Below are 13,847 nucleotides of genomic sequence, written 5' to 3' on the forward strand. Positions count from 1 at the left end.
TTTTTTTTTTTTCCTTTTTCTTTCTTCGCTTCACTTGAGTGTTAAAGCACTGATGCCTGACCTTAGTATCTCCACAGCGAGATTAGGCGGATGCTGTGATATTTAAGTAGTTGCAGATCAGTGTTCTGTTAACACAATCTATTTTAATTGGCTGAAATTTAGGCTGATTTTAGAAAGTATTGCAGACACAGAATAATTTCCGTCTGTGAATCTGAACTAGGTTTGTTTGGACGTAATGGTAATGTAGTTAATGTAAGAGATTACACAAATTAATTTGTCTGAGAGCTTTTGGCTGGAACGGGAGACGTAAATATGTATAGAATAGGATTGTCGTTTTAGGTAACATTTCCAGCTTGCGCCTTTCTTGCTGTTGGGTTACAAAAAAGGCATCTTTACGGAGGCTATTCGGAATTATATGTGAACGACATTTAGATGTAAATTTTTTTAACTTAAGTGTTTTAAAACATTTTAATTGCAAAATGTGAAGAACCTATGTTTACTTGTGTGTTTAGTGTTGGGGGGGTAGTATAATCTTATATTTAGCAACCCAATTACGGTTCATGAATAATACATATTTTAAAAAGGTGTGCCTCTTTTTGAGAACATGGTACTTGAGTATCTTAGCAATTTTTCTAATTTCTTTATTAAAAGTACTATTTTAGGTTTGAGCATTTTTGGCGTTCACGCTGGAACAGGAGTAAGGAAGCCTGCAGCAGTATTACCAGTTTGACACCACCAGTGGGTGTTTCTGTTGACAAATGCAGAGAAGAGAACATTTGGGAAGGAAATCTTTTTTTTCAGGGTGGGGGGTTGGGGGGGTTGGGTGAGGGGGGAACCAGCCAGAAGAAAGAAGCTGCAGAACTAAAGCTGCCAGCACAGTGTATGCTGAGCATTTCGCAAGTACAAGGAAACCTAATTAAGATGAAAAAAAAAAATCGGTTTGGCTGTATTAAATAATAAAATTCCAAAAGAGGCATGCTAAATAAAGTTAATCATTCCGAGAGTGTTAAATAATCGACCATTTCAGAAGAGTTTGGAGGGTCTTCAACTGGAGTGTCAAATCTTGTTGAATTGTCTTGCCTTTTAAACATAATGCAGTGATTAATTTGATGCATGTGTGTGTGTATATATATGTGCGTCTTGTATTCTAATTCTAGGTTTGCTGATGTGGCATGTTTCCTAAGATTAATTAGTTTTTAAAACAAAACTTGATATGTTAAAAAACATTAGAAATAAACATTCTTTCTCCAGAGAGAATTTCTTTTTTCCTGGTCAGATTTATAATTTAGACATGATTTAGGGGCTTGTGGAAGGGTTTTTTTTACCCCTTATTTCAGGTTTTTGAGACTTATGCAAGTTCCCCAGACTAAATCTGCCATTATTTTCACTGCAATTTTCTTGCAGTCGTTTAAATCAGAGTGTGGCATCTACAGTATTCCCCGGGGTTTTAGAAGAAAAGGCTCCCATGGAGGGAAATTGCAGGGCCATCTCGCATAGATGAGTAATAGAAGGTTGACTGATTGCGAATCAGTTGTATTCTGTTCCAGATATGTTGCATGGGGTTAAGGAAGTCATTTAATGAGAACCAGATTTTACATGGTATTTCTACTTTGAAGGTGCAGTATTGTTCCATTACAAACTAAAATACAGAAGTGGAGAAATTCCTTCAAGTATGCCTCCCCCCCCACCCCAGTCTTGCTTCACCACTGTGTCCAAGAATCTGTGAGAGACTCTCAACAATAGTTGCATTGTTGGAAATGACAGTGGCTTCTGTTGCAGAAATTTAACCTTTCATTATGATTTGTGTTTCAGTTTACTTTGTGATAGAAAATTCAGCTATATCTAAGAATATGGGTGTAGGAAATTTGTAAGGAAGTGAACCAAGAAAATAAACGTCTGTTAAAAGTTCACCTTTTTTCCCCTTCCATTCTGATAACTTGTAGTTATCTCTTTTATTTCTTCTAGGTTTGAGAAGGTATGTTAGCTTAGTGCTTTATTTTTGGCAGTAAAGGTGGGGACAAGACTTTTTCATGTGATAAATTGATACCAAATAATAAGGCATTTAGAAGAAACCACCCATATACACAGACCCAAAATGTGAGGGAAATCTTTTAGATAACCCTTAACTTTGGTATGAGAATAGCAAAATTTTAAGTGTGGAGTCACTTTCTACATAGTAAAAGGCTGTTTACTCAGAATTTGATTGTTTTTGATTCCAAAGGTTGTTTTATTTGTTTGTAGCATCAAATTCCTTGGTAGAGGAGGAGATAGAATCCCAAAGGTTTTTTATCATCTGATGTTGTCAATTGGGTCACATATTGCAACTTAGGAAAACACTGCAATTTAAAGACTAAGTTTAAACTTTCTGTTTGGGAGGGTTTTCCAATTCAATCTTAAACTCAACATTAGAAATGTTTTATTGACAATGCATCATTTTTGTGTTTGGATTTAAATTATTGATAATTTCTAGAATGTTTCCTTCATATACAGCAGCACATGATGGCTAGATTACTCAAAGGTTTGGCCTCATTTCTCATTCAAGTTTGTACATTTACTTCATAATACTGAGATATGAAGTTGGGTGCAGTTCTTTCAGTGGGTATGAGAGCTGAATGAGGAGTTTCTACCTAAAGAACCTGATAACATTTAGACAATTAAGATTTCAGAATTAACAGAAGATTACTTACAAGGTTAAAATAAAGGACCTAGCCCATTCAGGTCTTTGAAATTGATTGTCAACATTTTGTATTAAGCTCTTAGAAACATTTGTGTTGGAAACAGTTCTAATTAAGGTCCTGTTTTGGGAGTGGTCTCTCTTTTGGGTAGTCTTTATAATAATTAAATTATAACGTAGTATTTACTGGGCCTTACTGAAGACCAGATACTATAGTAAATAATTCATTTGCATGGATAGATGTGTGTATGTGTGTTCTCACAATACCTGTGTGAGGTAGATATTTTCCTAAACATTTGATCAGATGGGCTCAGAGAGAAAATAATTTGCTCAGATTACCCAGCTAGGCTGTAGCAGAGGCAATTTCATCCAGATATGTCTGACTTGAACCTGTGTTCTTCAGAACATGCTTTCTGCTTCTCTTTAGGAATCTGATTGTGCAAACATATGTTGAGGTCCTACTGAAAAGTCACTTCTGGGGTGGTACTAGAGGTCTAAATATGCCTCCTGTAGTTAACTACATCGGTAAGGCCGCTTGACCTTCAGTCATGTGGGAGGAGGCTGGACTCAGGTCCATCAGCACTTATGGATAGGACAACTGGAAGTGTAGACTTTTTTTTTTTTTTTTAAGATTTTATTTATTTATTTGACAGATCACAAGTGGTCAGAGAGGCAGTCAGGGAGAGAGGGGGAAGCAGGCTCCCTGCTGAGCAGAGAGCCGGATGCGGGTCTTGATCCTAGGACCCTGAGACCATGACCTGAGCCAAAGGCAGAGACTTAACCCACTGAGCCACCCAGGTGCCCCTAGAAGTGTAGACTTTTATAATGAAGGGTCATTAATTCTGTTTCTTCATAAATGAAGGTTGTACATAATTATTTACACCCAAAATGATGTAGCTGTTTCTAATTAACTACTTGGTATTTCATGTTTCTGCATGTTCCACTGTAACTTTTGACTGACTTTGATTAAATTTGCTACACTAATAAAGGTGGTGAAGATACTCTTTGAATTCAGTTTTGTGGTTTAGATGCACTCTAAATGGCAGCCACTACAATTTGCAGATGGGTATCTCTTCTGTAATTGTTATGACTTCAGTGAAATAAAACCTGGAGGTAAATGAAGTTTACAGAGACGTGTCATTGTTGCTTCTTAATACATAGAAGTTGGACTCTGACAAAAATGTTTCTGCTTGAAAGTAGAATTTTCTGCTACTTGAAGCCTCTTGTGATTATGTGCGTGTGTTACAAGACCCATCATTAAGAGAGCTAAACAGTCGCTTGTGGGATTTAGACACAACCTGTAAGGTACCATAGCTACAGCTGTTTTCCTGCCTGCATCATTTTCTTTTTAGTTACCCTGAAAGAATAGATGTGGGAGTAAAGCTACCTTGGGAACGACTTGTACAGCATAGGCTGATCTCCATGCTCCGAGTTGCTCACCTTTGCTCAGTGTACTGCATGTGTAGATGGACATTGTTGATAGGATAGTTTAGGGATGTTGTTTTTTGGGTACACATAATAGAACAGAAGAAGGCAGTTCTTTGGTTGGAAGTATAAAGTGTTTTGGAAACAAACTTTCATTGCTTTTAGTTGAATGTTTCTCTATAGAAAGTGACCCTTACAAGTGCCAGGCAGGTAAATCAATAACTCCTTGTGTGGTAGATTTTGTCTGGATTTTTAATAACAAACAGATTGGACACAGCACTGCTCTGATAATAATGGTTTACTGTAAATTCAGTTATAACTGGTTTGAAGTAGGTTTACTTTTTTTTTTTTTTTTTTAACTGTTTAACAGCTATGGCTGTATGATTCTGTTGTTACTTTTTATTCTTTGTAAGAGAAAGGTCTAATGTCAAATAGTTACATAATGAAGTGCTTTCTGACAGTGTAACCTTTTTGATTAGAGGGAAATAGGCATTTTGAATGTGCCAACTTTAATTTCTGGATGTTAAAAAAACCATAGATGAATATGTTATCTATTTAATTATTTTTAAGGACTACCCCCCTTTTTTGTAAGTTGCAACTTTATTATTTTTAAAAGTTTATTTATTAATGTAATCTCTATGCCCAGTGTGGGGCTCAAACTCACAATCCCCGAGATCAAGAATCGCATGTTCTTCCAGCTGAATCAGCCACAGGCCCTAGATAAGTTGCAATTTTAGATCTCAGTTTTGTATTTGTCTTTTGTATTATGCCTGAAGATTAGGTTCTTGGCAGTGTAAGATCCTATCGTAATAATCAGATTAAGCACACATACATTCACTTAAGGAAGATATGGCAGATAAAAAATGGTGATAAGTAATAGCTGAAGCACAGCTTACTGACTTGGGTTTGCCCAATCACTCTGATACTGGCTGGGTGGAAACTAGTTTCCTGATAGAATTTTTCAGAGATTACAAAAGTTGGTTCATATCCTAGAATTTAACCACACACCCCATCTGGTTTGTTAGTCTCTCACAGAATGTATTAACTTTAATTACTAGTACTGCAATTTTTTTTTTTTTTTAAGTAGGTTCTGTGTCCAGTGTGGGCCTTGAACTCGTGACCCTGAGATCAAGAGTTGCATGCTGTACTGACTGAGTCAGCCAGGTGCCCTGCTAGTACTATAATTGTTATTAGTAATATTACCACTAAAATTTTAAGATTAGTATTGCAAATTAAAAGGCTCCCCCCCAAAAGAAGGTTTTGTTTTAATTGTTAATAATGGAAAACAGTTGAGGTAGACAAAATCTAATTTTGAGCAGATTGGTATTTCATACTTTATCAATTATTTCTTTCTAAAATAATCTGTCTTACATCCTGTGGATCTGTCCTTCATTTAACAAATACTATCTTCTGTGTACCAAACTGTGGTGGAAGATGGATAGGGTGATAGGTAAAAGATGAAGGTTTGCCCTTTCTTTCTTTCTTTTTTTTTTTTAAATTAAAAAAATTAAAAAAAATATTTTATTTATTTATTTGACAGAGAGAGAGATCACAAGTAGGCAGAGAGTCAGGCAGAGAGAGCGAGAGAAGGAAGCAGGCTCCTTGCTGAGCAGAGAGCCTAATATGGGACTTGATTCCAGGATCCTGAGATCATGACCTGAGCAGAATGCAGAGGCTTAACCCACTGAGCCACCCAGGTGCCCTCTTTTTTTTTTTTTTTTTTTAAGATTTATTTATTAGAGCCATGTGTGTGCTGGGGGAGGGGTCGGGGGGGGAGGGAGGGAGAGAGAGAGATAGAGATAGAGAGAGAGAGAATCCAAGCAGACTCCATGCTGAACTTGGAGCCCTACTTGGGGCTCTAATCCATGACCCTGAGATTGTGAGATCATAACCTGAGTCAAAACCGAGAGTGGGATGCTCAACTGACTGAGCCACCAGCCTCCCCCCCCACCACCACTTTTTTAAGGAGGTCTTGCCCTTAAAGAATTTATAGTTTCAAGTTGAGTCAGAAGCAAAATACAAGGCGCTATGGGATTATGTAACAGGGTAGGGATTGGAATCTGTCCTTGCGGGGAGCAGGTAGGAAGGCTACACTGGGGAGTTAACATTGAAGTGAGCCCGGAAGGATGAGAAGGGCCTGTCTAGTTGGGGAAATAAGTTTTCCTGGCCATCAGGTACAAATGCCCTCAGGCAGGGTGAGAGAGAAAGAGGCTTTTGAAAAACAACCTTTTAAAGAACTGAAAATAAATCCAAAATGACTTGGAAAGTAGAGAAGCAAGTGGTGAAGCAGAGTTAGGCAAGGGCCAAATCCTAAAAAGGCTTGGTAGGCCATCTACTCGGTTTTTGAGCTTGTCCAAAGGCCTCTGGCACTCTTGAAGGTTTTAAGCAGGGGTGTGACAGGAAATGAAATGCTCCCTCCTCCTCCCCAAAACAAAACAAAACCCCAGAGTTTTAGCTCAATGGAACCTTGATAATTTACCAGAAAGGTCATAATCTGTGCGAGGTAAAATATTCTTCCCTTATCTCACTAAAATTTTTGCAACTGCTTCTTTGATTGTTATCTGGGATAGTCTTTTCATTGTTTTTGTAGAAATTACCCTTGATTTTCTAAAGGCTCCTTTTATCCTTCACCATTCTGTTAACCTTATATAGGAATGTCATTTCTATTTATAACCGAGTTAATTTTTTTTCTAATAGTGTCAGCTCTCTTCCATATTTAAACTTAAAATTCTTCACTGCCACCCCCCACACTTTTAATCTGCTCAAGGTATTTAATGTTTTAATGAAATGTTTCATTAAATATCAGCGTTAAACTTGCTTTATTCTTTTTCCCCCTCAAATATAATGTCTTAGGCCTCGTTTAATATTTTCAGCATTTATGCTATTTCATATGTTATGAAATCTCATTTGGGCACCTATAATGTTTTTAGAGAATTTTGTTAATACTGTGTAGGAATACGGATCTTTGGCCATTAAGTGCCATTTCCAAATCTGATTCACATTCTGTGACCTTATCTTTTATATTAAACTGGTCTCTGTTGAGCTTTTTATGTTCAAGTGAGCTTATGTGTATAAAAGTGCTACAAAGGTTTTATTTTATATATGCTGATTTGTTTCTTTCTTGTTCTACAGTATGTGTTCCTACATGCTCACTTCTTTTTGGAATTCATCAGCCATGCAAAATTTTTGCTTTGCTTGATCGAGTAATGAAGTCTTTTTTGGTGTAAAGCTGTTTGTGCCTGTAGAGAATGCTGTTGCATGGTTTTGTCCTCCGCATATATACAAAGAATAACTACAGCATCACCTCCTTCTTCAAGTATTTCTTTTGAAATCGATTTTGATGCAGCCTCTAACTTAGCTTACTTTGGCCTTGAGTTCTTAGGCTTTTTCTGAACCATTCTATACCTGCTCTGTATTCTCTCTGTGTTGCCTTAGTCAACACTCCTCCCCCCGCCCCCCAACCCCTGTGCTGGTAACTTGAAATTTGCAGTGGTTTTTGACATTACTTTTTTGCTTCCTATTCAGCCCAGGACTTTTATTTTATTTTATTTTATTTTATTTTTTTAAGATTATTTATTTGACAGACAGCGAGAGAGGGAACACAAGCAGGGGGTGTGGGAGATTGGAGGGGTTAGAAGCAGGCTTCCCGCTGAGCAGGGAGCCCAGATGTGGGGCTTGATCCCAGGACACTGGGCTCATGACCCGAGCCGAAGACAGATGCCTAACAACTGAGCCACCCAGGTGCCCCCCAGAACATTTATTTTAGAAGAGTTGCCTCGTTTTAGCTCTTTGAGTTTGACGGTGAGGTTTTTGTGCTGGTTGTTTCTCTAGCATCCAGTGATTGTCCTTGATTTGGAGCTGAGCTCTTGAGTCTGTCCTTCTGCCCAGGGTTGGGAAGGGAAGGCCTCCTTTGTCTTTCTCTGACTTAATGAAAGGGTGATGATTTGAAAATCTTGGTGTCAGCTTCATGGTAGGTGATGGAGATACAAAGCCAAGCTGTAGTGTTGTGCCCTCATGGAGTTTGTAATCCCGCAGAAGAGGCAAAGAGCCGAGACTACAGTGCAGGGTGATATGCATATTCAGATGGAAATACTGGGTGCTGGTACTCTAGGCCAGAAGTGGTTCACTTAATGCAGACTTAAGGGGCCTGGGAAGGCAGTGTGATACTTGAGTGTCGGTGAAGAGTCTTAAAGGAGGCCCAGAATGTCAAGTGAAAGGAAGGGGTTTTCCAGCAGATAGTGTATTCAAAGACATGGGTCGAAGAATGAGCATATAAAATTGGGAAAATAGCAAGAAGTAACATGGATTTATGTATTGCGTGCCTTTTTTTTTTTTAAATGAAGATTTTATTTTATTTATTCATTTGAGAAAGAGAGAGAGAGAGAGAGCACAAGCAGGGGGAGGAACAGAGGGAGGAGCAGAGGGAGAGGGAGCTCCATCCTGGCGCTTCTGGTACTCCTGGATCATGACCTGAACTGAAGGCAGATTCTTGACCAAATGAGCCACTCATGCTTTGTTTTGATGTTTTTATCTTTTCTTTCTTTATGGCCATCTTTTGGCTTTTTTTTCTGTCCATTTTCATTTTCACATAGGAAAATTCAGTGTCTGAAATTCCTGAAACTAGGAATTTAAATAGGGGTGGGCCTTTGGTAAAATCGATAAATGGCTAGTATCAGTTTTCTGCTGTAAGCTCCTGGAGGCATGGTGTTGACTGTTGTAGCCTCAGCATCTAGGGCATTGCCTGGCACATAGGAAATGCTCGACAAATACTTCTCTTATGAAAGGTACATCTTTTCTGACCCCCTTCCCCATCTCCTCGTGTCAGTGCCTTCCTTGTCTTGTGGCTTCTCCTTTCTGTCAAATATCTATCTAGTGGATCTTCCTCTCTGCTAGCCCAAAAGACGTGCTTATCTTGTATCTAGTCAGTGCTCTTGGACATAACTGTGTGTTGGATCCACACTGGTGTGTAACTAGGTGCTAATGGCTCCCTGTAGCACCCCTGAAACTTTTCTACCACCATTTACAGTATGACAGATGAGGGGGAGGCCAAAATTCACAACTAGAAGAGTGACATTTATTTTAAGTATTTTCATGATTTATTGCATGAATTCATTGAAATGCTATGTTCTGCTCCATAACAAACTCATGTATGCACGCATAGGTGTGCTTCTATATATCTGCATTGTACATTAAGCAAAAATTGACATTCTGTGAAGGTGTTTGCTTGTTTACCATAAGACTTCGCACACCTCCAGATTACTGTTCATGTCCCTCAGATTGGGAGGCTGGTTTTATTTATTATTGATTTTTTTCTTTAAAGTAATCTCTAGGTGCAACATCGGGTTTAAATTCATGACCCGAAGACCCCAAGATCAAGAGTTGCAGCTCTGCTGACTGAGCCAGCCATGCACCCTGGGAGGCTGGTTTTATTTTATTTTTAAAAAATTTTTATTTTTTTAAAAGATTTTATTTATTTGGCGCAGAGAGAGACAGTGAGAGAAGGAACGCAAGCAGAGGGAGTGGGAAGGGGAGAAGCAGCTTCCCACCAAGCAGGGAGCCCAATGTAGGGGTCCATCCCAGGACACTGGGATCCTGATCTGAGCCAAAGGCAGATGCTTAACAACTTCGACACCCAGGCATGCGTCCCCCCCCCCCACATTTTTTTAAAAAAGATTTTATTTGGGAGGCTGGTTTTAAATGTGTTCCCATAGTGAGATAAAATATGGGCCTTGTAAAATGGCCTCTGCTGTGACTTCACTAAAGAATCCACTCTACAACATTACCTGGTTAGATGAAAGGTTTTTTAATTTTTATTTTATTTTAATTTTTTTAAAGGTTTATTTATTTATTTTAGAGGAGAGAGTGGAGGATAGCCAGAGGAGGGAGAGAGAGGGAGAAAAATCTCCAGTAGACTCCCCACTGAGCACGGAACCCGATTCAACCTCAGTGGAAATCAAGACTTTGCTCCTTAACCAACTGAGCCACACAGGTGCCCCCATTTTTATTTTATTTTATTTATTTATTTTTTTAAAAAAGATTTTATTTATTTATTTGACAGAGAGAGAGATCACAAGTAGGCAGAGAGAGAGGAAGGGAAGCAGGCCCCCTGCTGAGCAGAGAGTCCGATGCGGGACTCGATCCCAGGACCCTGAGATCATGACCTGAGCCGAAGGCAGCGGCTTAACCCACTGAGCCACCCAGGTGCCCCTTTATTTTATTTTTTAAAAAATATTTTATTTACTTATTGGAGAGAGAGAGTGAGAGAGAGCATGAGAGGGGAGGAGGTCAGAGGGAGAAGCAGACTCCCCATGGAGCTGGGAGCCTGATATGGGACTTGATCCCGAATTCCGGGATCACGACCTGAGCCGAAGGCAGTCACTTAACCAACTGAGCCACCCAGGCCCCCTCCTCCCCCCCGCCTTTTAAAAAAATATTTTTAAAGATTTATTTACTGGGTGCCTAGGTGGCTCAGTTGTTTAAGTGTCTGCTTTTGGCTCAGGTCATGATCCCAGGTCCTGGGATCTAGCCCCTCTTGGGCTCCCTACTCAGCTGCCTGCTTCTCCCTCTCTATCTGTTCCTTTCTCTTGCTTGTGCTCTCTCTCTCTCGCTCTCAAATAAAGAAATAAAATCTTTTAAAACAAAACAAAACAAAAAATATTTGAGAGAGTGAGAGTGTGCTGGAGTAGGGGAGGGGCAGAGGGAGAGGGAAAGAGAAACCCACATCTGAGTGCAGAACCTGACCTGGGACTCAGTCTCATGACCTCAAGATCACAACCTGAGCCAAAAACAAGAGTTAAAACACCCAACTGACTATACCACCCAGGTGCCCCTTGTTTTTATTTAATCTTTAATTTTTTTGAACATGATCTTTTTTTTTTTTTTAAAGATTTTATTTATTTATTTGAGAAGGAGACAGTGAGACAGAGGATGAGAGGAGAGCAGGTCTGAGGGAGAAGCAGATTCCCTGTGAAGCTGGGAGCCTATGTGGGACTTGATCCCAGAACTCCAGGATCATGACCTGAGCCGAAGGCAGTTGCTTAATGAACTGAACCACCCAGGCACCCCAAACCTGATTTTTAAAAAAAAAAATATTTTATTTACTTATTTATTAGAGAGAATGTGTTCACACATGGGGTGGAGGGGAGTGAGGGGGAAATGAGAAGGAGAGAATCTTTTTTTTTTTTTTTTTTAAAGATTTTATTTAACAGACAGAGATCACAAGTAGGCAGAGAGAGGAGGAAGCAGGCTCCCTGCTGAGCAGAGAGCCCGACGCGGGGCTCAATCCCAGGACGCTGGGATCATGACCCGAGCTGAACTCAGAGGCTTTAACCCACTGAGCCACCCAGGTGCCCCAAGAAGGAGAGAATCTTGAGCAGACTTTCTGCTGAGCACCAAGGCTCATGCAGGGCTCGCTCTCACAACCCTGAGATTACAACCTGAGCTGAAACGAAGTGTTGGATGCTTAACTGACTGAGCCACCCAGGTGTCCCTAAACATAGCTTTTTAAAAAAAGTTTACTTACTTATTTATTTTTTTATAATATGCTTTGAGGTTTTTTTTTTTTTTTTTAGATTTTGTTTGTTTATTTAACAGACAGAGATCACAAGTAGGCAGAGAGGCAGGCAGAGAGAGAGAGAGGAGGGGAAGCAGGCTCCCCGCTGAGCAGAGAGCCTGATGCGGGGCTTGATCCCAGGGCCCTGCGATCATAACCTGAGCCAAAGGCAGAGGCTTTACCCACTGAGCCACCCAGGCGTTCCAAAAGCTTACTTATTTTTAAGTAATTTGTATACCCTGGTGGGGGTTGCACCCAAAACCCTGAGATCAACTCACATGCTCTTCCGACTGAGCTAGCCATGCGCCCCTGTTTTTGTTTTTATTTATTTATTAAAGATTTTTCTTTATTTAGAGAGAGTGCATGTGTGTGCACGTTGAGGGAGGGGCAGAGAGAGAGGGAGAGAGAATCTCAAGCAGACTCTACACTGAGTGTGGAGTGCAACGTGGGGCTCGATCTCACAACCTTGAGCTCAGGACCTGAGTCAAAATTGACTCTGATGATTAACTGACTGAACCACCTAGGTGCCCCCTGTTTTTAAGCATGCTGTCTTAGACTTCTAAATATCTTCTCTACATTTTGGTAATTTCTCATATTATGGGTCTCACTTGCCCAGAAAACTCACATCCTCAATCTCTTACAGCTAGGATGTAGCTTTGTGACCTAGGTTTCAACAGTCATTTACACAGAGTGAGACTTATATATATAGAGGAGAGCATTGTGAGGTGGCCATCATATGTAGCTGAATTGATGACCTGGTGGTCATATTAACAGAGGTGTTTTGATTTTGTGTTGTTGTTTTTTTCTTATAGTTTTATTTATTTGAGTAATCTCTACACTGAACATGGGGCTCAAACTCACGACCCTGAGATCAAGAGTCACATGTCTGGGTGGCTCAGTGGGTTAAAGCCTCTGCCTTTGGCTCAGGTCATGATCTCAGGGTCCTGGGATTGAGTCCCACATCGGGCTCTGCTCAGTGGGGAGCCTGCTTCCCCCCCACCTGCCTGCCTCTCTGCCTACTTGTGATCTCTGTCAAATAAATAAATAAAATCTTAAAGAAAAAAAAAAGAGTCACATACTCTTGGAACTCAACTATCTGGCCCCCACTTGATTTTTTTTTTTTTTTTTTTAATGAGTAACAATGGCAAAGATTGTGGAATTCAGCCTCAAGTGATGTTGGTGCTGAGTATTGGCAATAAATTTTATGGGGTGAAGGGTGTTTGTCTTACTATTTTCTGATCATTTGGGATTTGTCGTTAGGTATCTTATTAATTTTGGAATATTTCCAGGTATTATTTCTTCAAATATTTCTTTCGTCCCATTCTTCTATTTCTGAGATTCCATTTATCAGTATGTTAGAACCTTTGACATTTTCCCATAGCTCTTGAATGTTTTTGTTTTGTTTTTCACTATGTTTTCTTGCAGTGTTTTGGTTGGGGTCATGCCTATTGACTAATTTTCAAGTTCATGGATTCTTTGCTTGGCTGAGTTGAGTCTAGTGAAGAACCTGTTGAAGGAACTCTTCATTTCTCTCTCTTTTTTTTAAAGATTTTATTTATTTATTTGACAGACAGTAGACAGAAAGAGAGGGGGAAGCAGCTCCCTGCTGAGCAGAGAGCCCAATGTGGGGCTCGATCCCAGGACCTTGGGATCATGACCTGAGCCGAAGGCAGAGGCTTTAAACCACTGAGCCACCCAGGCGCCCCCCTTCATTTCTCTTAACTGTGTTTTTCATTTTTAGCACTTTTATGTATGTATGTTTGTTTGTTTATTTATTTATTTATTTAAGTAGCTCAACATGGGACTTGAACTCGGGACCTCGAGACTGAGAGTTACATGTGCTACCAACTGAGCCAGTCACACACCCCTCATTTTATTCTTACAGTTGGCATCTCTCTGCTGGATTATGTCTGATTTTGCATGTTCTTCTTTTAGTTTAGAGCTCTAAACATGTTACTCATAATATTTTAAATTTCACTGTAGATATTTCCAAAATCTGAGTCTGTGTACAGTTTTGATATGTTCTTTGTCTTTTTTTTTTTTTTTAAGATTTTATTTATTTATTTGACTGACGGAGATCACAGAGAAGCAGGCAGAGAGAGAATAGGAAGCAGGCTCCCCACTGAGCAGAGAGCCCAATGGGGGCTGGATCCCAGGACCCTGGGATCATGACCTGAGCCGAAGGCAGTGGCTTTA

At 39.8% G+C, this 13,847-nt stretch overlaps 1 protein-coding gene across 2 annotated transcripts in view; it reads left to right on the forward strand.

The window, feature by feature from the left end:
• The window catches only part of CDKL5 (cyclin dependent kinase like 5), a 226,528-nt gene that overhangs the window by 923 nt on the left and 211,758 nt on the right, over positions 1–13,847 (forward strand). The window lies entirely within an intron of this gene.

This window comes from Mustela erminea, chromosome X (genome assembly GCF_009829155.1).
Source record: "Mustela erminea isolate mMusErm1 chromosome X, mMusErm1.Pri, whole genome shotgun sequence".
NCBI lineage: Eukaryota > Metazoa > Chordata > Mammalia > Carnivora > Mustelidae > Mustela > Mustela erminea.